Genomic DNA, 27128 nt, shown 5'->3' on the forward strand with positions numbered 1-27128 from the left:
GAAATCCATACCTTATTCTTAAAAGAAAAACACTGTTTGGACTCGTTCTTGCATTTGTGGCCATATTTCTGGCCCATCCGATAAGTGGAAAGGCTGGTTTTGGGTTCACCATATAGTGTGGCCTGCATGATAAGCGGCTCGGATCTGGAACTTGTGCAATCACAACGAAGACTCCATGTTATAGAGACTTTTACCTTTAATCTGCAACAAACCAAAACAATAATTGTTCTATCTGAACCATGCCTTATTAAATGTGGACGACTGGTTGTGATCATTCATGTATAAGACACCAATCAGATGGCTTGGATCGTCTGATGGAGGAGATGTTACAGCATGATGTGGCCCACCTGCATGAACAAAAGAGTAACCCAGATTTGGGCACTCCTGAAAACATGATGAATAGATGAAACAATGAGCTAAGGTAATGCAAGATCAGCAATCTGGTCCCCCTGATGAAGGCACCAGCCCAATCTTTTGGGCGAGAGCATGCTCATGGCCAACCCCACCTGATGAATGACCCAGATTCCATTGGCACATGCTAGATAAATTGCTCTCTCTCTCTCTCTCTCTCTCTCTCTCTCTCTCTCTCTCTCTCTCTCTCTCTCTCTCTCTCTCTCATCACAGCCCTTGATTTGAAAAATGGAAATAAAAAATATATTTATTCCTCTCCAAATTTTCCAACAACGCTAGTTCAAAATCACTCAATGCTGCCACTTTGGGCGAGCGTTTATTCGTCCACAAACTAAGAGCAAGCTAAATAAATGGAAACAATGTCTCAAATATCAATAACCAAATCGCTCAGCTTCTCAATATATATTGTATATACATACAGATACATTTATGCATGTATGGAGAGATAGGAAGCGATCATCACCGTCCATTTCCGATAACCTCGTGCAGCATTGGCTCAGCGGTGCCCAGGGGTGAACCGCTTTTATTCAACAATGAGAACTGTTGGCTGGTGGTGCTTACACCAGTCGAAGCTCTTGAAGTATCATAACTCATGAAGCTGCTTGTGTCATTGGATGGCAAACCGGTTAAGTAGCCTGGCTTCGACAAGACGGTGCCCACTTCAATGTCTCCCAGCAGCATGGCCACCACCCGTGACATGGGTGGGCGTAGTGTCGGCGATGCCTGGATGCATAGAAGAGCAATGCCAATCATCCGAGCCGCTTCTCCTTCATCAAATTTGGATAATGTGGGATCGACCAGTTCCAATGCGCGGTCATTTTCATGGAGATACCAAGCCTACAAGATCATAGAACAGATCAGATAAATAAATAAATAAATAAGAAGAAGAAGAAGAAATGAAATGTGGGTCACTTGTGCTGATGCCCCACCATCTAGAATCTAGAAGATCTGGCCCAAAAATCAGGCTGGATGGCCTATCGGGTGGACCGAACTTGTATGTTGAATACAGCCTGTTGGTCATTTTCTTTTAATTGCCCATTTTTATCTTTATGGGTACATGGGTGGCCTACCTGATGAGTGAACAAACCATGTTTTCAGGCCAGGGAAATTCGTGATGAGGCCCGCCTGATGAATGGCATGAATATTGCATAGGCACTGCCATGTTCTCATGGATATGCAATTTTGTGTTTCTCACAATCCGAAGCACTACTGAGAATCCATTAGGAAATTGGAAAGTTCTGAAACAACCATTGCTTCAAATCGTTGTTTCAGAAATAAATGCAAACAAATCAAGGTTGATTGCCACTACGTGCAGAACATTAAGGTGGATGCTGAAACATGAAAAACAGAGAATTTCACTAGGGGCAGAAAGAGAACAGACTCGAAACACGCTACTCATTGAACGATCCAGAGACCAGGACCATTGAATTTCACTAGGTTTAGAAAGAGAACGGACTCGAAACACGCTACTCATTGAACAATCCATAGACCAAGACCGTTGATCCTCACCCAAATGAGGAGAGTGCCGTGAGACTGGAGATCACAATGGCAGACTGCTCTTCCTGACTGTAAGTGGTTCTCTTTTCTCTCTTGTTTCTTGTTGTTTTAGCAATGGGTTGCTAATCCCCTTTATAAATGTCAAACAAACCAGTTGATCTAAAAACTCAAGCCGTTAGAAGATGGTCTATCAATGTATATTAAGAGACTTAACACTCTAACAGTACTCCCACACTTGCGGGGTGGAACTCCACATGGGAATATACTACTTGGGGGCAAGCAAGGGTGGAGAGACACTCACAACTCACACCATAAAAGGCCTCCGTGGGAGAATATATTAGGGAGGCATATTTGCTACTCTGGGGACTTCCGCTCTGATACCATGTCAAACAACCAGTTGATCTAAAAGCTCGAGCCTTAGAAGATAGTGTATCAATGTATATCAAGAGACTTAATACTCCAACAATAAAGACTCATCCACCATCCTAATGGTCAGATCATCAACTCTCCAAAGGTGAAATGGTTCTCTCATTTGCGAAATGATACCAACTATTGTACAAAATTACTAACATTAATAATAATAATAATAATAATGCAAAATCAAAATGACTTTTGAAGCTTGATTAACAAGCCAATGTGGGGATTACTTGGATCTCCACCATGAAAAGCGAGGTTCAAGAGGGTCTCATGGCGATTGATCCAACACCCAGAGCAGAGAAATTTCCTCAGTTCACAAGCTAAGTTGAGAATGCTTGAGTTCCACTCTCCACCTTGAAAGACTATTGCTTAGTAGAATTTGCTAATGGATTGCTAATTGTTACTTCTATTTTTCAAGATTTCAGTATGTTAAAGCATATATGTAGTTAAAGATGCACAGAAAATATCCACAGTGTTTGTGGGATAGATATTTCAAGAGCCCTGTATCAGTAGCTGAGAATGCATGGGTGCCCCATGTAGGTAGTTAAGGTAACGTTTGGATGCACCCCAAATCAGCATCCTGGAAGATAATTCATTAGAAAGGATGCTATTTTGATCAGTTGCGCATTTTGGGGCAGCAGGTATTTCAAGAATCACAATGTCCAGGATACCCTTTTCGCCACAACACAGCATCGAGGATGTCTGACGTTCAACTTGAATGTCTTGGATATTTATGTGTTTGGATGTACCCAAAATCAACATCCTGGAAGATACATACAACATAAAGGACATGCTTTTGATCAGTTGTGCATTTTGGGGTGGTGGGGATTTCAGGAACTGCAATGCCCAGGATTCTCTTTTCACCCACAACACAATATCCAGGATGTTTAAGGTTTGACTTGAAACATCTTGGAGATTCGTTTGGATGCCAGAAAATCCAAATTGAACTAAAATGTTACTAATGTTAGATGAGTTTGATCTCTTAAATAAGTGCTTTTTGGCTTATTTTTCTAACTAAAGAAGAATTTTGGATTCTCAAGAGATGTAGTAGTGTTTTCCAAAATGAAAGAATTGAGTTTCAGGCTCTTCATTTCCGACGTATGTTAGTAAGAAAATTTAAATGCTGTACCCATTCAAGGAGATACATCTTCTCTGGATCCACATTCTGGCTTGTGTTTGGCCTTCCACTTACAATCTCCAGAGCAACGACTCCAAATCCAAATACATCAGCCTTCTCTGTCAGATGCCCACGCATGGCATACTCCGGGGCAAGGTAGCCGCTTCAAGAAAATAAAGATAGCAGTTTGAGGTACTCCAATATAAACCAACACCAGGTAATAAGAAATGTAGGCCACGTTTGGATGCAGAATAGAAATTGAACTGTGACAATTCAATTCAATGGAGTGAAAATTGGCAAATTGGCAACAGAACAAGAGGGCCAATCATAAAATTGCTTCAGGTCCAACTTCAATGCATGGAATTGGCCATTTGCTCTATGTTGAATTGAATTGTTGCAGTTTAGTTCAATTGAGTATCCAAACACAGCCATAAGAATATCATATTAACTGTTTGAGGCACTTCTACAAAAACCAACATCGCATAATAAGAAATTTAGGCTGCATTTGGATGCTCAATTGACTTGCATTGCAATAATTAAAAATCAAAGCGGAAATTACCGAACTGTGCAAGCCCTCTCCATTCATCATTCATAATGACAAACCAACCCCAAAATTGAAATTATGAAATGGAATGGCTTCTGCTTCGGCCTTGCACTCTAAATTGAGTTGGGTTATTGCAATTCAGTTCAATCAAGTATCCAAACCCGCCCTTTAGAAAGGAAGGCAAATGGGAAGTTTCTGCAATGCTTACATTGTTCCTGCGACACGTGTACTGATGTGGGTCATGTTGTCATCGTAGAGCTTCGCCAAACCAAAATCTGATATCTTCGGATTGAGATCTGCGTCGAGCAGAATATTACTGGCTTTGACATCCCTGTGAACAATGCGAGGCCTGGATTCCTCATGAAGGTAAGCGAGACCTCTTGCTGTCCCCAAGCATATCTCAAAGCGGGTATTCCAATCCAAATGCAAGTTACTCTTCCCTGCAAGGAAATGACAGCCATTAGCATTGAAATGTAGTACAATCAAGCTCTCCTGCAGCTACCTGTTACAGTTGGATTTTGAATTATACCCTGCCTATGGATTAGAGGTCCAGGCCATTCCTTAGGTGGGGCCCACCATGTATGTGTAGTAGCCAGAAAACAAGCCAATCTAGTCATCAGATGGGCCACAATGCATATCGAATGTGCATCATTCTCCCCTTTTTTTATAGCTTTTCATGCATATGTGGTTCCCCTCATGACTGGATATTTGGGCCATGGTACATACACAGTGGGGACCACCACATGAACAACCTGGATCTTGCTAACATGGAGCACATTGGCACATCCCATGCAGTGCTATCTAGACCATCCATATAGTCGACCAACTCTTCATTGAACCCCTAGCTCAAAAATCAAACAAGTTACAAGTTCATAACACTCTGATCCATTGCCTTTTTAGAAGATGAAGAAAATTTTAAGATCAACTGTCGAAAACAAAATGTATGTAAGATCATGTGGTTAGAAACAGCTGAAAACTGCAATATTTCTACAATCACCTGATCCATGAGAGTGGCTTATCACTAGGTTAGTTCAGATTCTTCAAATGGATCAAATGCACTGTTCAATCTTATTGCCAACAGAATCAGTACAAGGCCGCATTTGGATTGAATGAACTGCAAGCTGTTATTGGAAATAACCAAATTCCAAATCCCTCAATAAAAATGCTACTGGCCTGTTTGGTTGCCACTTCCAAATTAGTTCATCTCATTTTAGGTAACAGTAATTATGTATTAGAGATTTCAGTAAGGATTAAAACAAAAATCTTGATAACCATAATTCATAAAGAGAAATGCTCCAGTGTTCTCAAAGTACTTTAAGTTATAGTGCTCCTAGTTGCATTGATTCACTCAGATGGTCCAATCAATCGATCAGAACTGTCCATTAAGTTTGGAACACATTTGATGGGCTAGAATGAAAAAATACCACTGATTGTATCATCCAACCGATATTTGATTTGACCTTATTTTCTATAGTCATCCTTCTTCCATGCCATTGATGAGATGGTTACAATGGCCTAACAAACTTGATTCTTTAGAATCATATGCAATCCATGATGATCCCTGACAAATCGTTGTATTATGTAAATGATCTTGACCATCCATATTTAGGGTCATTATTCAATGGTTAATATTTCTTAGATCAGTGTGATGTTTTCAGTGATATTTTCATAGTAGACCATGAAATGTGAGTTTGACCTAATGAACAGTCTAGATCAATGGATTGGACTGTCTAATTGTCCCAATGCAACTAGCAGGACTATTACTTATAGTGCTTAAGAACACAGGTGCATTTCTCATTTATATAAACTATGATCTCTAATATATAATAACTGATTGACTGTTAACTAAAATGAGATGAAATCATTTTTATGTAGCAAGCGAACAGAGCATAAGGTAATTACAATTTGGTTATTTCCACTTCATTGCGAAAATTACTACAATTCCATTCAATAGTGCATGCCTTGGACCCACCTCACATGATAAGGGAAATTCTAATGTAAAATTGGCCATTTTGTCCATATATAAGGGTGCGTTGGGCCATAGAATCATATTGAACAGAAAATGAACCTTTCATACTATCTGTCGCCCTCAAATTGAGTTACATTCCTTTGATGTCCAGGTTGAAAATTATGTAATTACAATTCATTGCCTCTATTCCATCAATGCAAATGCTAAGGATGGTAAGTAATTGCAATCTTAATAAATTAATAACTGTAGTCCAATTAGATGGTGTTGGAGTTGTGCCCTAAAAAACCAATGTGGAATTTTTCCATGCATGATATGGATGTGATATTAACGATCTTATCTATAGCATGATGACCATGGGTCCTAGATGGATGTGGATGTTTCAACCATTAGACTTTTATTTTAACCGTTAAAAAGGTTTTGATCACACTTAGAGATATGAGGCTCCACCACCATCTCAGAGAGAGAGAGAGAGAGATAGAGGTAGAGAGCGACGGAGAGAAATTCCATATTTCCCTCCTTCCTTTCATCACACATTCCACAGATGTAGGTCCACCTAGAAGGCTCTACTCATCTCCTTTGGCCCTGCTCTAAGAGTTGGATGTGTTGGCTCTCAACTTCTGGATAAACATTTCTCCTTTATCCAAGATAGATATAGGAGAGACCTCGTTTGAAGGATCAGCATTGGCAAATCGATGGGTTTTTTTCTTCTTTTTAGCATAGATCTCTAAGGTAATTCTAGTTCTTAAAATTACTTTTTTCCATTCTACAAATTTGAAAAATATCAAACGGGGGATCCTTGGGCTTAGCATAGAATCTGGATTTTGAAAAACCATAAATTCTACTGCATTTCGAAAATCCTAACAAATGGTACAACCAAACCTACCCTAAAACCATATAAGACAAAATAATGCTAGTGTTGGTTTTCATTCAAGTATATAGTTTCATTCAGAAGGGAGAGGATGGTAACATACCAAAAAGTGCTTGATCGAGGCTCTTGTTTTCCAGATACTCATAAACAAGGAGCCGATTCACTCCCTCGATGCAGCATCCATACAACTTCACGAGGTTCCGTTGTTAGACTTTAGATATAGTGGCAATCTCTGCTACAAACTGACTCTTTCCTTGGTGAGATGCTACTGACAGTTGCTTCACAGCCACTATCCGCCCATCTAGCAGTGTGCCCTGTGATAAAAATCAGATCAATCAATTTTCCTTACAAGCATTTTCCATTAGGGAATTGAAATAGTACAAAAGTGTATGACAATTTGCAGAAAATAAAAAAGGAAGAAAATGGTTCTGAACCGTAGGAAATGGACATCTTGGATGTGATCAAGATCATTGATCTGATGCGCAACACTAAAAATGGCCAATGACACAAATCTCTCAAATTGGAAGATCCCAACCATTTGATCATTGGCCTTTGTTCCATTGAATGTGAACAATTGTTTTTTTCCTTGCCATCTTTCCAAGGATTGTTCCATCAGGGAGTGGGCATCACTGATGGGATTGCAATACTGAGGCTTGGGACTGTTCAAATCTTCTGATCATTGTAGTCTACATGCAATAAAAACAAACTGACCTTAAAAACAGGCCCGAATCCTCCCTGGCCCAGCTTATTTGCAGGATTGAAGTCTTCGGTGGCGGTCTTCAGTTCCACGTAACTGAAAGTGTTTGGTCTGGGACCCATTCCAAGAAACTCTGAAAATACACACAAAAAAAAAAGGCAGGATGCATTCATACATTCACTTCAATCAAATACATGGGCTTAGATACATTTCTACTTTTGGGCAGTCCAAGTTATATTTATTTTGATTGCTCATTGAATTTGAATGTATCTTTTTTATTAATCACAAGAAAAAAAATTAAGGAAATAAAAATACACCCAGTTGAAAAAAGTTAAACCCAATGAATGGGATCGGTCAGTGCATTTAGGGTGTGTTTGGATGTGCTATCAAATTGAATTGCAACCATTCATCTAATAAAGTGGAAAACATCATATTTTAGTTTCCTTAGCATTCTTATTGAGGATTTGGGCTCTGAATTGTGATCTCCACTTGATCAGATGGAATGCTTGCGATTCAGTTGACTTGTGCATCAAAACACAGAAGTAAGCCACACTTGGATTTTCCCACTTACCAAAGATAGTTTTCTACGCTAGCACCAAACCTTATTGGTTTGGAAAAACACCCAACTGCGATTTGATGGTACATCCAAACGCACCTTTAATGTAATGTCGATCTGTACTATGTGATTTGAACAATTCTGAATTTTCATTTTTGTATCTTTTAGTTATTTACAAACATCGGAATTACCTTCATCTTCATCAGTGCTCATCCTTTTACTCCTTTTCCAGATAAAAACTACAACAACCAATACAATGCATAGAACTCCAACAGAAACTGAAATTCCAACAGCCAAAGCAGTCTTGTTCTTCTTTCCTGAAGTTTGTGGAGTGGGTGGAGTCCTGACAGTCGGTTGAAAATCTGGACAAGAACTCAGTACAATTAGTAATCAATGTTGAACTTTCAGATACTTTAGAATGCACTTTTAGAAGAATGCTGTAGTGGACTTGCAGATGGTAATCAGGACTGTCGATTTGGTGAGTCATCACTTGGATGGTCCATAGAATGGACTGTTGTAGCCATCCAATTAGTAGTGGTCAAATCACTAATTCAGTATGACTTATGAGCCATACTATGGAACTTTTGGAAAGAGCAATTGAGAAAAGACTATGACATGAGACAAATATATCAGAAAATTAGTTTGGTTTTATGTCAAGGAGGTCTGCCACTAAAGCTATTTTTCTAAGACAATTAAGAGAAATATAGGGAGAGGAAGAAGGATCTCCACATGGTCTTTATTGACTTAGAGAAAGCTTAGGATAGGGTCCCTAGAGAGTTAATCTGTGGGTGTTGGGAAAGAAGAGAGTTTCAAGAGGATGTGATGATTAAGGATATGTATGAGGGAGCAGTAACAAATGTGAGGACCACTAATGGAGAGACAAGTGAGTTCTAAATTACAGTAGACTTGCGCTAGGGGTCGGCATTAAGCTTTTATCTCTTTGCATTCGTTATGGATGAGTTAATGAAATATTTGCAAGAACAGATCCCCATGGTGTATGTTGTTTGCAAATGGCGTAGTTTTGATTAACAAGGTAAGGAAGGGCATAAACAGAAAGCTAGATTTCTAGAGGGGTGCTTTAGAATCTCAAGGATTTAAAATTAGTTGGACTAAAACAGAGTATATAGAATGCAACTTTAGTAATAATAGGAGTAGGAACGAGGAATTAGTTATGATTGCTGACCAAGAAGATTCACAAAATTGCTAGTTTTGATACTTGGGTCAATAATTCATGGCAGTGGGGAGATTGAGAAGGATGTCGCCCCATAGAGTTCAAGCAAGGTGGAAGAAATGGAGATGTGCCTCTAGAGTTTAATGTGATTGGCAAACTCTATGGTGGACGAAATGGATATGTGCCTCTAGAGTTTTATGTGATTGGCGTGTACAACTCTAACTAAAAGGGATATTTTATAAGATAACTATAAGAACAGCCATGCTTTATGGGATAAAATGTTGGGTAGTCAAAGAACAATACATTAATATAGGATGTGCAGCTGAAATGATGATGTTGAGATGGACGAGCGACAAGATAATGAAGAATAGAATTAGAAATGAATGCATTGGAGGGAATTTAGGAGTAGCAGCAATAAGTAATAAGAGGATGGAAAGTACATTTAGATGGTTTGGCAATGTGCAACAGAGATCAAGAACTATACTGGTTAGATGGAGTAAGTTGGCTCAAGTTGGAGGCTCTAAAAAGGCAAGGGGAAGGCCCAAAAGGACGTGTATGGAGGAAGTAAGAAAGGACTAAATGAGCCCTTGATAAAGTGGAATGGCAGAAAAGGATTCATGTAGCCAGCCCCAATTAGTTGGTATAAGGCTTAGATAATGATGATGATTTCTGGCCAATGGTCCATCCACATGATGACCACCAAAAAACCAATTTCAATTTCCATCCATGATCACCAAACTAACAGTTGGGATCACACTAAATAGCATTTAAATAAAGAGCATCGGGTGATAACAGCACTTCTCTAAGTTCTATTATAGAATCAAACTTCAATCACAAATTCTTTAAATCTTACTAGGAGTAACACTGATGGCTGAGATGGCGGGTCCGTAAGTGCCTGGAAAAGGTATACAGCAAGTTCCCTTTCCAGCCCAATGGAGATGAATTTCAAGAACGTTTTGGGATACTATGACCTGTTGTTGCTTCTCAATGGCTCTGTTGACAGAACCTGCTTCCTTTTTTATATTGAAGTCTTTCCATTCCAGTTTACCCTGCGCCATTAACTTAGCTTTAAAACTAACAGAAATCATTGTCACAATGAATTCAAATTTCAAAAATAGAATTTTGATTGGAACAGATGGTCATTTCAAAAACAGTATTTTGATTGGAACAGATAGTCTTTAAGTTTGGGACTCTTTGCAAGTAGATGGAATTCAAAAGAACATCAACCCATTTTCGAATGAATGATGCTAATTTAAAATTGCAGTCTCTATACCTTGATCAATGTATAATGCATGGAAAAAGAAAATAAAAAGCTAGTTCATGATTAGAATAATCAAAGAGTTTTGCTTAAATCACATAGATCTGAGACAGACACGAAATGAAATGACTAGCACCACCCCTCCTCCACCCTATGTGGGGTTAACAGCAATGTCTGTGAGAAATCCACTCCATCCATTGATTTCTCATGAGCTTAAAAATGCAGCAGATCCAAAACTCAAGTGGACCACATGACGGAAACAGTGGGGAAATGGGGATGGAAATGCCCATCATTTGAAACCTTCCTGGGGTCCACCATCATGTTCATATGCCATCCATACTGTTTATACTGTTATTCCCACTAAGATTGACTGAAAACACAAATACTATCCTGATGTAAACTTAAGTGACCCCACAAAGGTTTCAATAATGGAGTTCCAATCACCACTTTCTGTGGTATGCCCCACTTAAGTCTTGGATCTGCCTCATTTTGAAGTTCATGTCCAATCATGAACTGGTGAAACCAATGGACACTGTATTTCTCATGGACATCGTGGTGGGCCCACATAGCTTCTGCTTCCAGGAAGTTGTAGGCAGGGCGCAGGCAATTCGCGTCCATCTAAGACATGCACAAAGTGGACCCCACCATCTAGATGACCCAGCTTATTATGCTAGTCCACACTCATCAAGCAGGCTGCAAGTATATGTTGAACATGCACTGTTGCCAATTTTCAGAAATCAATCGATTATTTCACTCTTCATAAATGTCTGGACTACCAATTTTTGGCCAGATGATCTACACTTTGGATCTCATGTGATGGACGTGTCTAATGCCCTGCACATGTGAGGCTGGAACGTGTTGGTATGTAGAAGCATTTGTGGGTCTATCAAACATATGTGATTTGGGTTGAAATTTTTTATTTTTTTTAAAAAAGATCTTACAAACTCAGAAAAATGTCCTAATACACATACCTGAAGATAAATGTCAAAAATGCGCTTTCCAGTGCTCTGCCATGACTGAGAATCTGGAAATACCGTCTCTGCAAATTTCAGATTTACAGTGTAGTTCCCATTTTGGAGCCCCAGACCATAATATCTCAGCGATCCTGGTGATAGCCTAGCATATTGGAACAGCCCCAAGTCTACTGTATTCGAAAATACAACCTGATCATATCTGAAATATCTAGTGTTGCTGCCTTCACTAAACCTTCCAACATTACTGACGGCCCACTTCTCTGTGCTGGTCACATCATAAGATGCTGGGCCCAGAGTTGCATTGTCTCCGTCATACTCAGTGTTGGTAGTTTTCATTGTGGGCCCACCACACCTGATCGCAAATGAAGAATCTGTAGATCAATGGAACAGTGAGACACTTATCAGTTTGCATACTCGATGGATTGTTCATGTAGAGTGGTACGGCGATCTTTGGATCATGATCAGATGATGGGGCTCATCACCTCATCATATGATCACCGTTAGATCATGATCTGCAGAGATCTTTTCAATGAATATGGAAGATCCAATGCAGAAAATTGATAAATTGATCTCATTAAACTGAAACTTAATAAAACAGTACACGTGATTGTCCAACATGGACCCCATAATGGGTGGGCCATAACACAATGACAACACCATTAGATGATCCTAATCATTTGATCAGAAAGACACATTGATAAAAATGTCCTCCATTCAAGCAATTAGGATCATCCAACTGGCGTTATTTTGAGGCCATTGCCCATCTATGGTGAGTAACACATGATGATCTGCATGGTGGGTCCAACCTGATACATGGCTCGGATGTCTTACACATTTCCAAGTTGCCACGTCGCATGTAGAGGTGAAGCAAACCTCTATTTACTTTCAAGTGCAATATTATAACTATAGGTAAACCTCATACATCTAAAGAAACAATAAGAACCGGAAGCTCCCACATTTTATAGGACAGCGATCTCATGCCGAGGGGACCACTGTATGGTGTAGATATTGCAATTGTGGATGAGATCTAAACCATTCGTTCAGCTGTTGCGGTAGTGAATGGGGCATAGACCAAACATCACATTGATTGGATGATATAAAACAACTAACTTCTTGATGAACAAACATGGACGGAAAATGGGGCAACATCATTGCGATCGATCATACTCAATGAGAAAAAGTTCATTGATCAGACAGCCTGGATTTCCCGAACAAAGGCATTCCTGGTTTGTTTCCAATCAATTATGGATGATGAAGATATACACATATGCCATATGCACAGTACAGATAATGGGCAGAAAATAACTCCAATGCACCTAGGGGCATAGCACCACTGCCCCCATTTTATTATTATGTATATAGAGGAAAAAAAAAAGAAGGATTGTCTATTGATAGAAATGGAAAGGATGGCTTACAGATTGGAGGGTTCCGATTACACGGAAAGCTTCGCTGAAGACAATTCAAGCTTAAAGGCAAACCACTGAATGGACAAGAAAAATGACCATTAAATAACAGCAATTATATGGCAGAACGACAGCCATTGATTACAGAGGATGTCTAGTTTGTTTAACCTAGAAGCTAAAATTCAACATGGATAAAATCAATGCGGGAAAAGGCAGTATTCAAGTAGCCAGTTATATAATGTTGTAAACCAATGCTTTTATTGTTTTGACTCATTAAAAAAATGACATTGATAAGCACCTGCTGTTAGAACTATCGAATGCGAAATTATTTGCCACCAAGCTCCTGCACACAAGGAGCACAGTGTTAGTATCATCGATAATGTTGAAAGAGAAGTGCTTTTATGATGTGCATGTGAAAATGTGTCCTAATCGGGATCAATGATCCAGTGGGCCATCACGCGAATGGGCAATCCTTCAAAATTACAGTAATTGGATAGCTCTGACTATCCAACTGTTCTGCATTTTTCCTACCAAGTGCCTTTTGAGTGATCATCCCTTATGAGACCATAATTCGGTCGCTTTATCTTTTGGGGGCCCACCAAATCATCAGTCCTGATTGGTGTACACACATTCCAAATGTACACTAGAGATGTTTTCAAATATTTTGGACATCAAAACTTTGAAACCATGTTTATATTATGAAAGAAAGAAAGAGGGTCCAATCCTAGCCCTGGAAATGGTACTCAGCATTTAACAGTATAAAATATGGTTTTACAAGTACAAAAAATGGTGGTGAGAGGAGTAAGGTTTGTGCTTCCTCAGACATACAAGTTTAAGCCGCCTTCTGAAACCCAAGATGGAAAGCTTCCTGATAATTGATTGTATGATAAATCTCTGCAAATTATAAAAAAGAATATCAAATATCATCCAAACATTGAATGTAAGATAGCATTTATTAGATAAACAGGCACTAATTTATGCAATTGTGATCATCAAAATGACTATTTTTGGCATATGAAACACATTATCTCTGTTGGTGAAGAACAATGGAAATTTATGGCCCATCCGTACAGAGAAAACTATTTTGATTTGATTGCCAAAGTTTGTGATGACACGGGACCTGCAGCAACACACTGTACTATTACTTGGCAGCTCACTGGAGCAAAATAAATCTTGTATGTGGGGTCTTGTCCCCATAAGGCCACAGGTAGGCCACAAATCGACAGTAACCTGTTGGGATTGAAATTCAATTGGGTTTCTCTGTGAAAACATGGTGCTTGATGGAGACATAATGAACCAATGAAATCTTCACGATTGAATCATTTACATAAATCAACGGCAGAGATGGCTAGGATATGTGATACCATGTTATGTCTAAGGTTGCATTTCAGTGAACTAGATTACAATTCTGGTTATTAGTAAATAGAAAGAAAACAACCGAATTGTAGTAACCTTCAAATTCACTGTTAGAGAGAAATAAATGTTGTGTATTTTTTTTTTGGTGCTCCCTAACTATCAATTTCCCAAATTGCTCCTCCAACAACACAGTAAAATGCCTCAAGTTGAAGCTATAATTTAATTAGAAAAAGGGGGCCAAAAACTAGTCCTTAATCATGGATACTAAAGAAGGTAAGGGGTGTTTGGATGGAGGAAAACCAAAACGTGATACGGGAAAAGTAAACTAGAATCCTCAGAAACTGGAAAACCATGGTATGTTTGGAATTGCAGTTTTACATGGATTTCATGTATGATCACCTCAAACAGTACCTCGTGTTTCTATGCCTTGGAAGATTTAACATCTTTGTTTCTTTTTTGGGAGAAATGAATCTCCATAATTTTGAGGAAATCAGGGAAATGGAAACTGGTTTTCAAAGCTACTTACATGGTACCAGAACTAGAGATTGGAATTCAACTCAATATTGCATCCAAACACAGTCTAAAGCTATAAGTTCAGTAAAAATGAGTCAGATGAACATACACATTAAGAAGTGTATTGCTTTTTTGGGATGGCAGTGTACCGGATAAGTTGTTGTTTCCAAGAAACCTGAAAATCACGATGATGAAATACATACATCAAAGAGAATTATGTAAAGAACATTTGATTGAGGAAAGGCTATTTGGTTCTTACAAGTAAACAAGTGAACTTATATTGAAGAGAGAATCTGGAATTTGTCCACTTAAATTGTTGAAGCTCAAATCCCTACAAAAGTAAACAACTTAATATGGCAGAAGAAAACAAAAATGAGATGGAATTGCTAAGAAGGCAAGGCAAAGATCAACGGCATGTGACAAGTCCTTTGTATGGCCTACTAGACGAATGGTCTGGATTACAGTGTTGAGGCACAAGCGGTGAGCAGCAAAATTCCTATCTATGTCATGGTTCGAAAACCTGAAAATTCGACTCAGATTGGAAAATCCATTGAATCGGCTTGATTCAAAGACTTGCCCAAACAGTCAAAAGTAAAAACTCAATAATTAATTTTTAAACATGTATTATAAAATGCACAAACTAATGAAAATTAGGAAACCCATTTGAGTTTTTTAATCAGTGAATGAGTTGCTCATTGATTCAACTTGACTTGGAATCCAATTGAGTTGACTCAGTGAGTTTTTTAAACAAAGATTGCCTGTCCTGAACCTCTAGTCTGCTTCTGATACCAAGACACATGCCAAAATTGATTAAGTGTCTATAAACTTCTTGCCTGCATAGCATGCACCATGCACCAGACCTGGCATCTCATCAGCACTGCCATTGATGGACCAGTAACCCAAAATTGCTGTGATTGGGCTATCCTAATGATCTTTAAAATGAACCCTTTTCTCACCAAATGTCAAGAGTTACTAACTTAGGATCATCCAAGCAGTGTGATTTCTGGACTAGGACAATTCACTGCCGAATGAACAGTTTTGATCTCATCCATTTATGCCCCATGTAAACCAATGACTTAAAGGCACTGGGGTCCACTCCAGTCACATAGACTGCAAATGGATGAACTCAGTAAACATGAGAAATTGTAATTTGAACCAAACATTACTTGAAAAACTCACATCTGCATCAATAATTGGTATTTTCCAATGGTGGATGGGATAGTACCCGAAAGCATATTGTTTCTTAGGACTCTGTAGAGAAAAGCACAAATCAGATATGAGTATGTTGTTTTAAATTTTCAAGGCATGGATGAAAAAAGAAAAATAAGATCTAACAGACTAGTATTACTACATGTTCTGAGATCATATGGTCTTACAAGTTGTTTAAAGATGTCATATTCTCAATAAAATTCAACGATGAGCTCCCATTAGACACATCACTGAGCCGCCTGTATGATTATACAATTAGTTAAGACTATTTCGAGAAAAACAATTCACAATTTTCAAGAGTTCTACTTTAAAATCAAAATGATATTCATGTAGATACATAAGAGCTATTTTTCTTTCCTACACAAAAGAGACCCATTTCTCAATTTTTGGAATTTCTACTTGGGGTACATTCGGTTAATTTCATGATATTTGGTGCAACCAAACGCACCCTTAGAACACAAATTCCAATATCAGAAATTAGAATATTAAATCAAGTTAATGAACAGCAACACTCACAAATCAATCAGTGAGATCAAATTGGAAAAACTCGATGGTATCGGACCCTCGAAAGCATTGCCTTGCATACTCCTGCATCAACAATTTCATAGTCAGAAATAGTCTTTAAAGAAGTATTCTATGGCATATCAAGAAAATTGAGGCTTGCTAAGCTACTCATATGGTAGGTCCCACTTGCAGCTAAAATTAATGACCAGTCGTCCACATTCGATGTACATGCGTGGCCCGCTAGATGACCAATCATTGAATGTGGCAGGAATCCCTATCCACATTCAGAACAGGATTTGGCAGGAAACCTACTTTGAGTGTGGATAGAATTCCTGTCCACCACCAGTGGATGGTGGGAGACCTTGTTACACAATCCCATGTATACCAAATGAGAATATAGGAGTTACAATCAGTTTAGAACTCTTTTAAATATTAGCTTACAATTTGGTAAGATTCCAACTCCCAATGAAATCAGGTATCCTTCCTGTCAACTGGTTATCAGAGGCCCACCTGAAATCCAATCAGATTTTCCACAGTAAACACAGATATTAAGAAATCTAGGGATCAGAAATGATAGACATGGCATACAAGTAACCTAAATTGAACCATCCAAAATCATGGGGCCCACGGTAGAGGGGTCATAACCCAAAATCAGATTGATTGAACTGTCCTAAGCCCTGGATAATGGGCATTAATCTGTCGAATTCAGATCATTGTGATTTTTCCCATTTTAATACCCATTGGATGCAAACCATAAGCCGTGCCACCTTTAGTTCAAGAGCAATCTAAGGTAGGGCCTATGATTTCGACGATTTCCATGCTTCTTATAATCATGAGCTCTTACAATATCTGCATGTTTCTCAAGCTAGCAAATGTTGAAGGAATCTCGCCACTTAGCCCGCTGCTATCCATATATCTGTGAAAAAAGCATAGATCATGAATTCAATTGTAAGATTTCTTGTGCTATTATCAGCTAGAGGAATGCTCACACCATCTCAATGGATGAAAAGTAGCTGTCCATTGAGTTACATTCAAAGCAGTTAATATGGTTGAGAAGGTGTTTTGAACAGCCATGAGACTGTAAACGAAGAGTCCAGGAAGAGAATTTTACACATTCCAACAACCACTTCCTCTCTACAAAATATGTTTTCTAAACTTCTCATTTTTACTCCTACCTTGCAGAAACAAATAACAAGCTTTGAATTTTTAGTGACTCATTGCTAGAGTTGTTTGAGGTCAATGTTCTCCAATGCTTGTTGAAGTTCGAAGAGATTTTGGATTTATTATGCTTTCTAGGGATAGATTTCTGCTACCCAATTTCAAACGTAGGTTTCATCTATAAGGGGAGCAAATACTCTCTTTAAGGAAAGCTACTCCATAAAGCAACTTGAAGTGGCTTTCCTTCACATTTAAGTCATGGTCAACTTCAAGATTAAGAGCTATTTGGTAGTAACAAAAGTTCAGTCTAACGAGCACATATTTTATGATTTGTCTACTACTTGTTTACATAAAAATAAAAACCAAACTTATTCTTACAAAAGCTAGACCCTGGCCCTCGAATGTTACATAGCAGATCATTCTATTATTGTACATAGTGCCACATTTGTCACACATGCTACACATGCTAATATTCTAAAAGTGTTGCATGAACCTTCCATACCCTTCGTGTGCCACATTTGTCACATGTGCTAAGTTGGACATGTGATGCACATACTGCATGTGCCACCATACAAGGTCAAGCATCCCGCATGTGACATGGTATATCTTCGAGAACCTCACATGGACCACATATTCTATTATACATTTACTAGCACCATGTATGCATTGCATGTGACAAAATTCCAACATGTACGTAATCGTATCTATTCCAAGTGCTTGACAAACAACATGAGAATAATTGGTCTACAATAACAATATGATTAAGCTAAGACAAGATTAGGACGAGACTCACTTGAATAGACTGTTTAGAACTAAACTTTTGCTACTATCAAACAACCCTAAAACAGTTTTGTTTAAGTTAGAAAATCATGATACTATGCACGCTCAACTGCATTATGGCTTTGTAAGTCTCCTTTTTTCTCCCCATAAAGGTTAAAAAGAAAAAAGAAGGCTCTTTCTCTTTTATTTGTATTTCTCTCTGGCTATCTTAGGTCGATAATAAGAGTCTTTTCTTACTTGCTTTTTTAAATTATTATTTTTTAAAAAAAGTCATAAGTCTAACTAATTGATCAATAATATACTATCCACCCAACAAATAACTTCCAACCTTTTTGTGGATGTAACATCCCATCCATTCAATACGTTGAAGCCATTACTGGGATTATCCTTTAAAAAGAACACATATCACCGAGTGAATCATACTATGATATTTTGTTATTTATCAATGGCTAAACATTATTGCTATGGTCACCTAATGAGTGGATGAGGCTGATTTTTGTACAAGATTATACTCATGGTGGAGCCAACCTATTGGAAGGGTTGAATATTGTCACAAAAACATAATAGGTTGGAAGTAATTTATTGGGTGGACAGTAACTTATGATCCAATTGATTAGACTTTAAAATGGAAAAATAAAAATAAAAATAAAACTACCACATATTAATCACTATTAAATTTGGGTGACAAATTCTAAATTCTAGACACATCATATGCCATTTTAAAACAAGAATAATAAATAAATAATTTAAATAAATAAAAACAGAACTTACAGTTCTTGCATACTGGTCAAATTCCCCAGCTCAGGTGGGAGCGAACCAGAGAAGTTATTTGAGCTTATACCCCTGAAATAAAAAAATATTTAATTATTTAATCTCCAAAAATATCCCTGTTGCTTCACTACAATGACCTTCATCGTTTCGCTATCATTTGGGAACTGAAATGTAAGTACCATAACTTGTGGTGCAGCAAACCTTTCATCCGTACCATGCCAATTTTAGGTCCTATAATGAAGATCATCTAGCTTAAAAATCAGGTGGGTCCGCTTATTAAGTTGACCACGCCTGAATGTTGACTCAGACCGTCCGTTATCACTCATTTCAGGAGGTTGTTTGGGTGGTGCTCTGTGGGCTCTACCATGATACATGTGTCTTATCATGCCGTCCATCCATTTTTCCACCTCATTTTATGGAATGAGCCCGAAAATGAGGCAATCCAAAGCTTAAGTGGACCACATCACAGGAAACAATGGGGATTGAACGCCTACCGTTGAAAGCTTCTCAGGGCCACAGAAGTTTTGGACCAATCTAATATTTGTGTTTTCCCTTCATCCAGGGTTATGTGGGCCCCAGGAATTTTCAACAGTAAGCGTTCAATCTTCACTACTTGTGGTGTGGCCCACTTGAGCATTGGATCTACCTCATTTTTTATCCCATGCCCTTAAACGAGCTGGAAAAATGTATGGATGGCGGGGATAAAACACATACATCATGGTGGGCCCACAGAGCTTTGACAGCAGCTAGCAGTCTGGTTTTAGGTTTGGGGTCACCAGCCAAACCGCATCTCTCATTCCAACGGTACAGCCCACCTGTTGAGAGGTTTGGCCTTTTTTTTCGTGCCAGGTGTTTCATGGTGGGGCCTACCATTTTGAATGTGCTGATTCCCCATCACCTGAACGAGTCAGACCGTTAATCTAGAAGTTCTACCGATAGTTGTCCCATTTGGGAACTTTTAGATGAACGGTCCCTAACCACATGGCTCACAGATATCTCAATCCAAACCGTCCAAACGGTGGGGACCACTGATGAACGACATGTCCCTAAAGCAGATTGATTTGACCATCCTGACCTTTGATCAATGCACACTTGTATGTTTATTTCAAACTGTTGACCATTTTTCATCTCAGCCATCCACTAGTATTCGTTAATCAATCAAACGGTCAGAATCATTTATCCAACGTGGCTTTTCGGTGATCCACATAAAGCAGGCCCATGATATGTGACATATATTCATGCCACGTGTAAATGGTTGTGTGTGAGCAGATAAATCATCACTGCCTGAGGAGGATTGAGAAAGTCTTTCGCAGCAGTTTGGTGGGCTCCATAACATAGGCATCTACGGCCCATATGGTGTCTCAAGTACGGATGAATGGTTATGAACTTTCAATCAATAGTGGTGGTTCGATATATGGCACAGATTCCACAAACTAATATAATTTAAGGTAGTCATGTGGACTACTATACTTATATTTCCAGCATGGAATAGAAAAAATTAGCACCGTAGACAAGTTCGTGCAATGCCCTTATTTTGATTGCAGCCCGTAAACTTATTTGACCAAACGTGACAATTAAGGTATGGATGTTGGTGTTTTTTTTTTTTTTTTTTTTTTTTTTTTTATGAAAATACCCTACCTATTAAGATAAAGTAGATGAAAAAAGCAGAAGTATTTTCTTGTTTCTTATTCTTCACTATAGCTTACTTTGGTAATTAGGGTTTTGTTTGCGGCCAATGGAAAAAACGTGGGTAGTACATTGGGTCTATACGATAAATGGAAAGAGATTCAATAAACCCAGGAAGAGGAAAATCTGATCTTCCCACTTTCTGTGGCAAATGTGGGTGGGCCATCGACAAACGATCACAGTGATCGGATGAATCCCAACCGTTGTTGTATAAGAGTGATATACAGTTCTCTTTAAAGTACACGTGAAGAACATGTGATGATTGGGACCGTTGAACCCATGGGTTGTCGTTGGATAGGCCCATCTACGCGATGGCCCAATACAACAACGGTTCGATCACATCATATATCTTTGCCACGTGCTACATACTAGCACTTCCCTTTTTAAAAATGGTGCACAAAATTCACTAAAATCTGATAAATGATTTGTGCACTACATTTCATTGTGATTTTTAGTCTATGGTCCATTCATGGAGCCTTACAGCAAATGAATGGTTCAGATCATCGCAAACTTATATGTGAAGGATATCTTACAAGGAGATTACGTTCTGAAGGTTTCCCAGCTCTTTTGGGATGCTTCCCGACAGGGCATTAATACTAACAGAACTGAGGAACAAAAAACCAAAGCAAATGTTAGAGTCACAGTACATTGCACCATAAATCAGGCACGTTCAATTTACACGTGTCACACATATATATCTTAATCTGGACGGTCCAAAGTGTGCCCCATCAGGCTATATTCAATTTTGACGGTACAGATTAGGCTACATATAATGAATTTGCTTGCCAGAATGATCTACCATGTGATGGAGATTATCATATAATTCATCCATAAATACTAGGATGATTGCACCAACAAAATTGTGTGGGCATGATCCTGATCGTTCATGTGGGGCCCCATGTCGGACCCACAAAATGAAAGGCTGACTATCCTTATACCTTGCGGACTTGCCCAACCATGGTTTTGATCATCCACCCGTGTGTAGAGCCTTGTCCATCTCTACACAAGCACACCTTTGAATGTGGCACAATATCTGAGCTTTCTATAAGGTAGGCCTCACTGGTTAGATCTTCTGCCTCTAAAAATCCTGCTGGTGAACTCTTCAAGTAGGCCACAGTGTATAAAACAAACTTCTAGCTAAAGCAATTTTTATTTTTATTTTCCAGCCATCCATTTGTTGTGTGCCCGCACCAACATTAATGAAAACACCTGATTTTTAGACTAGAACATCCAAACAACGTGATCAGCGGATGGAAAGATCCGATCTTACAGGTATGCCCTTGTGGGACATGCGATTGCAGATAGACGGATGAGATTTGTATTGTTCATTGTGGCAGTCCAAATGATGCTGATCGGATAATCGTAACCATTCAATTGGAGGCCACGAATGGACGGTTAGAAAGAAACTAGTCAGCTTTCAGAGTTCAACGGTCGGAAAATTAGATATGCTTTACCCGTAACGACTTTCGGGTATTAACCATCCATAAGCGGTCCGTAATTAGGACGGTCTGCAGATGGTTAATAAGTTCCTTGCCACCAATTGGAAGTTTTGGTTGGACTTTTATTTATAACCGTCCATTCCCATTCTCAAAAGTTCTTGAAATCGGTGGCTAGGATCATCCGGACCGTTTATGAAGATGTAAACTTTATAAGATACAACTGGTTGCACCGGATACAAAATTCTGTAATAGTTAGCCATATTGAAAGTGGTGGTGACTAATCTACCTACCACGTGGCACTCATGTGCAGCTATCCAGACCATCGAAATTGTGGGGAAGCTGTGGATGGAGAATATATATTTATATAAATCCATCTGATCAAGGAATCCTAACCGTCCAATTGATGGTTATCAGATGAACGGCTAAAAGTAAATTAATGTGTTCCAAATTCAAAGGGAAAAATCAGATGGCTCCTATAATATTCTTCATGCAAATTTTTTATGTATGCTACATCCACAAGTATTTCAGAGAATTGGGTGGTCTGGATCGCCCTACCACCATGCCACGTGGACTGTTAAAGGGTGAGAAATAACAGCAACAGAAGATATTTTGATGTGGGAGAAATTTCGATACTTACAAGTATCGCATGGACCTTAAATTGCCGATGAATGCTGGCAAGGGACCCGTTATGTAGTTTTGTGAAAAATCCCTGCAATATATAGAAAACACTTGGTGACGTGTGACACCTGTGCAAGACTAAAGACGCTCATCAGGTGGGGCCCACAATGTTGATTTCCTAACCGTGCTTTACCTCTAAATTGATAGGCCACACATGTACGTTGAATATTGTTTGATACTGGTCAATTTCCCTAGACGTCTGATTCTCTTTTTTTGCATGTGTGGTCTACCCCATGAGTAGATCCATTGAATTTCTGGGCCAGGTAACAAAGTGGGCCCCAATTGAGTGAGCTTAGGACTCAAGAAGGCTGTGGTTAATAAGCTAAGCCTGGGTTTTGCACGTAGACTTTAGAGTTGTACATGAATTCAACCCAATCAAGCTTGGCACAGCTCGACTTGGCTCGGCCACTAGCTGACCCCGGCTTGAACTCGGCTCAGCTCAGTCCTTGAGCCTGATTAGCCAGCTCAGCTCAATTCGGTCACCAGCTCAGGCTAGTTCGATGCAAGATTGAGCGTGTGCAACGTTTTCTCAAAGACAAAGTGCACCTTCAATTTCTCACATATGTAAAACAACAACAGAAATTTTGCATGTATTTCATCAAACACTTGTTAGGCAACATTAAAAGCAAGATACAATAGTATTTGTTTCATATCCATACATACCTCGTCGCCAGCCAACACTGCTCGAAATTTTTTCGAACTCAATTTTGAACCGAGTCGAATCAAGCTTTTTCAAGTGGAGTCGAGCGAGTCAACCAAGCTACTCAGTTCGTGTACAGCTCTACATGTAATAGATTGAGCTGGACCTGGGGCTGACAATGGCAGGGGCACAAGCTCGGCCTAACAGTTCAAAATCTGGGGTGAAGCCGACCCCAAGCCCGGGCTGTTGACAGCCCTAGCTCAACCCAACCAGATACTAAGAGTAATAAGCTTGATCTCTACGTGGCCTAATTACCACTGTTTTCTATAATATAGTTCACCTGAAATTTGGATCTCTTCTTTATTTTTTTGACTCAAGCTTTAAAATAATCATTCAAAATGGATGGACAAGTTGGAGTACATAAATCAAAGTGAACCCGTTGGTCTAGTGTCGGACCTAGCTAATCATCTCCTGCTAGATTGTGGCCATCCAGACTCAGGCACCTAAAACGTGTGTAGGTAGCATGGGCCTTGGGTTGGGTGGTGAATTGCCTAGATGTGATTGGTAGGTCATATGTTGATGAAATCGGGTTGCGTACTTACTCATTATTCTCTTCCCTTAGTCTACGTTACGCCCACCGTTTATTTAAACCATTTATCCGTTTTTCCAGCTCATTTTAGGAGTTTGAGTCCAAAATTGAAGTATATCAGCTCAAGTGGCCCATGCTACAAGGAAATAATAAAAAATAATGATTTCATTCTTGAAATCTTACTAGGACCCGCGATGATATTTAGTTGTCATCCAACTAGTTCATAAGATCACATAAACATGTGGATGACGGGAATTTTATATATATATATATATATATATATATATATATATATATATATATATATATATATATATATATATACACACACACACATATATACATACACACACACACACACGTAAACGCTCACCTGCGAACCAGTTCGTACCTATTACATACGAACTTTTTTGAGAACCCATCATACGTGATGTGGATCCAAAATCTGAACCGTTCATGTGAAGCAGCACCTCGTGAAACCACCTAAGACCAAGTTTTACTTTGATCTAGAACTTTAATGGGCCATAAAAAATTAAAACAGTTTCTTTCCTTGATTTGCATTTCTCTTTGCTATAGCCCACCAGAATTTTAGATCAGGGTGAAAATTTCTCACATGAGGTTTCATGGGATTCCGCATCACATGGACCGTTTAGATTAGACACCCATGACACGTGTGCAAAGGTGCGCATGTGCATAGGTGCGCAGGAGAGCATATATGCATGCTCACCTGTGCACCTACACACGTGCGCATGTATGCATGCTCACCTGTGCACCTACACACGTGTGCATGCGCACCTTTGGACACGTGTCATGGGCGTCTAATTCAAACGGTCCATGTGATGCATAATCCCATGAAACCTCAAGGGAAAAATTTTCACCATGATCTAAAATTCTGGTGGGCCATAGCAAAGAGAAATGCAAATCAAGGTAGGAAATTGTTTTTATTTTCCATAGCCCACCAAAGTTTTAGATCAAAGTAAAAATTGCGCCTAGGAGGTTTCATGAGGTGCTGCTCCACGCAGACCGTTCAGATTTTGGAGTCACATCATGTATTATGAGTTTTCAAAAAAGTTCACACGAGCTATGTGGGCCCCACCGTGATGCTTGTCAAACATTTATCCCATCAGTAGATGCGCCATTCCATGTTGGGCCTCCGACTTAAAAATCAAGTCAATCCATGACTTGTGTGGGCCACACTATATACAAAAGTTGGCAGGGGTTACCCTCCCATTAAAACATTCATAATCATTTGTTGGACCTACCAAGACGTGATTCACAGATCCAACCTATCCATTATGTGTGTCCCACTTAGATGAGAGGTCAAACCAAGTTTCAAACCGCATCCAAAATTTTAAGTGGGCCCTACCAAGTGCTTTTATATGTTTTAGGCATATCCTCACATGATTTTAGATGATTTGACTCACCTGAGTTATCTATATATATATATATATATATAGGAAATTGTTCTATGCTATCAAGCTTATGGGAACCTCCCATACGGTCAAGCTGTGTGGGCCCACCGTGATGTTTGTCGAACATCTACACCATTAGTCAGATGCACCATTTCATGGTAGGCATCGGGCTTAAAAATCAAGTCAATTGATGACTTTTGTAGGCCACGTGTACAAAAGTTAAGAGAGGTTACCCTCCCATTGAAACATTCCTAATCATTTCAGTACTTAGGTGGGTGGTGAACTACTCTCCAAATCGCCTATACTCCCATGAGTAGTTCATCATCCACCTCAGTACGCTGAATTGATGCAAGAATATTTTCATGGCAGTCACACGTCATTAGAGATGGAGCAAATATATACTTAGGTAATAATGATAATAATAATAAAAGAAAAAGAGATTAATTTCCTCCAACGTTCAATTGATGATCATAACCTTTGATTAATGGATATTTATCATTGGCATTTCAGACCATTGAATGGCATTCATTTCAACTCTACATTAAATATCCACCAACCAACTACTCAAGAAGTTAAATGAGTGCGGGTTTAGATCCACAATCCATTTAAACTGGGTCCCGACATTTGAACGGTTGATATTAGTTACTTATACTGTAACAATAACAACGAAAAAAAAGGGAGGGAAATCCGTACAGATTTGTCAAGAAAGTCAGGTTTTGGAGCTCTTCCAGAATTGGCCCTATCACATTCAACCCCTGCAGTTTGCTGAAAATAAAAAATAAAATAAAATGTCAGTATGATCCGAAGGATACCCAAATCGGCAATCCACTACACCTTTACGTACAAGTGGTATTTACTCTCGATGATCCAACCCATTCATCTGGTGATCCCCACTATGGATGAGCCATTAAACAAAGATCAAATCGATCAGGAAATTCTAAAGATCCAAGGCCCACCAGACGGTTCACTTGATAAATAATATTTTCTTACTAAGTTAGCATATCTGAGTGTACACTTACATTTGGGTTATGTGGCAGGTGGATCCACCGTTGAATGAGCAATCACATATAATTCCTGGGTTGCTGATCGTTGTTGAATTAACGGCGATCCCGCTACATGGCTCTCCGCTTATGTTCCATCCATTAGAAGCGAGTAATTTACGACTGTACGACCCATTTATGGCCCATTTAGGATACTAAGCCCACCTCATTTTCCCTTGCGAGAATACGCCCCAGCTGTACCGGCGCATTTCCAAAGGTCGAAAATGCCCCTGGTGTAAACGACGGGTTTTACTGCCGCTGCCAGTTGCGTTTCCACCGAAAAAATCCTAGCTTTTTTCCTTTTTTCTCTCTCTAATCGTTCATCCAACCCGTAGATTACCAATTTCTAATCACTTCTCCCCCCTCTGACTGTCCATTGAAGCAGTAAAACCCTTCTTTTACCGCTTCCTTCTTTCCCCTTTATCTGGTCGAAAATACACACCTCACAGACGTCTTTTTCGACTTTTTTGA

General features: G+C 39.1%; 1 pseudogene; it reads right to left on the reverse strand.

Annotated features, from left to right (window-relative positions):
• Positions 1-640: 640 nt before the first annotated feature.
• LOC131220949 (probable LRR receptor-like serine/threonine-protein kinase At1g56140) lies at positions 641-26761 on the reverse strand (annotated as a pseudogene).
• Between the last annotated feature and the right edge of the window lie 367 nt (positions 26762-27128).

Source organism: Magnolia sinica, chromosome 12, assembly GCF_029962835.1.
Source record: "Magnolia sinica isolate HGM2019 chromosome 12, MsV1, whole genome shotgun sequence".
NCBI lineage: Eukaryota > Viridiplantae > Streptophyta > Magnoliopsida > Magnoliales > Magnoliaceae > Magnolia > Magnolia sinica.